Source organism: Lynx canadensis, chromosome D1, assembly GCF_007474595.2.
Source record: "Lynx canadensis isolate LIC74 chromosome D1, mLynCan4.pri.v2, whole genome shotgun sequence".
NCBI classification, from domain to species: Eukaryota; Metazoa; Chordata; class Mammalia; order Carnivora; family Felidae; genus Lynx; species Lynx canadensis.
Genome location: NC_044312.2, coordinates 36,343,106 through 36,344,917, shown reverse-complemented (window position 1 = coordinate 36,344,917; position 1,812 = coordinate 36,343,106). Strand labels below are relative to the sequence as shown.

General features: G+C 33.2%; 1 non-coding gene across 1 annotated transcript; it reads right to left on the bottom strand.

Moving 5' to 3' along the window:
* Nucleotides 1-981: 981 nt before the first annotated feature.
* Nucleotides 982-1,088, bottom strand: LOC115526576. The gene has a single exon (XR_003972639.1). It is a non-coding gene; the product is annotated as a U6 spliceosomal RNA (small nuclear RNA).
* Nucleotides 1,089-1,812: the final 724 nt, after the last annotated feature.

Genomic DNA, 1,812 nt, shown 5'->3' with positions numbered 1-1,812 from the left:
CCAACTTCGGCTCAGATCATGATCTCCCATTCATGGGTTGGAGCCCTGCATTGGGCTCTGTGCTGACAGCTCAGAGCCTGGAGCCTGCTTTGGATTCTATGTGTCTCTCTCTCTGCTCCTCCCCTGCTCGCACTCTGTCTCTCTGTCTCTCTTAAAAATGAATAAACATTAAAAATAAAAAAAAAATAAAGACATACTTTGTCCATACCATACCATGGCATTTATTGGTGTCATTTTCATGGTAGACATTGTTATGGCTTATAGTACAGAACTAGGATTTTACCAGTCTTTTGCTTTCAATGAGAAACATGCTTTTTATGTATGTTAAGATAAGCTGGCTGTAATAATTAGCTCTAATTACAGGTCAACTTAGGCAAATTCCATCACCAGTAATTTAGATAGAGCAGATAGGAAGAAATCATTATAGTTTATTAGCACCAAGATCATTCATTTACAGAGTACACTAAATGAATAGGAACTTGTACTCAGAAGAAATTGTGTCATTTTATCATTTTAATTAGTTTTTTCTTGAATGCTTTGTGCCAGATGAAAAACAAACCTTTACTTGAAACTCCATTGCAAAATTCTAGAGGTTCTTATTCTCAATATTGTTTTGAGATTGTAAAAGGTACATTGTAACTTTTTTCATGATTTTGTCATTATAACTGGTAGTTATATTTTAACTTTTTTTTCAGTGTTTACTCTTTGCACCCTAATGTCAATATTGACATTAATTTTGGATTTCTCTTTTTCTTGTAAAGAATATATGTGTTATAGATTAATTATAGGTTATGTTTCATAATATTGTCAAAGTATGCAACCTTGCTACATGGCTGCTCTAGGTACAGGCACAATTTAAACCCTGGAGCAGTTCCAGAAAGTGAAATGTAGGAAAAGTGTGCTTCTGATTTGGTTCTGCAAAGATTGCCCTTGTTTGGTCTGTTTATGTCTAGAAAGTTTCTATTATCAAGGCAAGTAAAAAAATATATGGCATGCTTCACGAATTTGCACGTCAGCCCTGTGCAGGGGTCATGCCAATCTTTTCTGTATTGTTCCGATGTTAGTGTATGTGCTGCCAAAGTGAGCGCTATTGAGGCAGTTTTTGTGGAGAAGATACAAATAGTAGCATGATTTTCTTTATTGCTTACGCATGGATCACAAAGACTTCTTATCTAATTTGAGCTCCCTATATAACGTAAAGCAAACAACAACTTTACCCTGACTAGGTGACTAAAACTAAGCATATTAGAGTGTCATATATTTATGCAAATAATCATTCATCAGCTATATGGTGCAAAAATGTCAATATATGCTAGGATTTATACAATTTTTATAATTAGATACATTGATGACAGAGTAGATGATGAAAATGTGTATTCTGAAAGATTTAGGCTAAATACAAGAAAGCATGTACAACAAACATAAAATGTACTGAAAATCACATTTTTAAATTCAGAATTGTTGCCTATTATGTATATATTAATAAATATATAAAATAATAAAAACACCCATAATTTTTTTCCCAAAAATCTACTAATAAATTTTTCCAGTAAAGTGACAGATAGTATGTTTGGCTTTGTTAGTCACATGGATTTTCATCATTGGAGTGAGAAGAATCCATAATCAATATGTAAACAGATGGTTGTGTTTCAGTAAAACCTTATTTACAAGGTAATATGTCATAGTCAGAACTGACTCTTCAGTTGTATAGTTTGTTGACTTCTTTCTTTAGAACTCTGAAGTATAGTGAAATGGTCCAATCAAATTTACATTAAAGGGCTACCTGGGTGACTCAGTTGGTTAAGCGTCTGA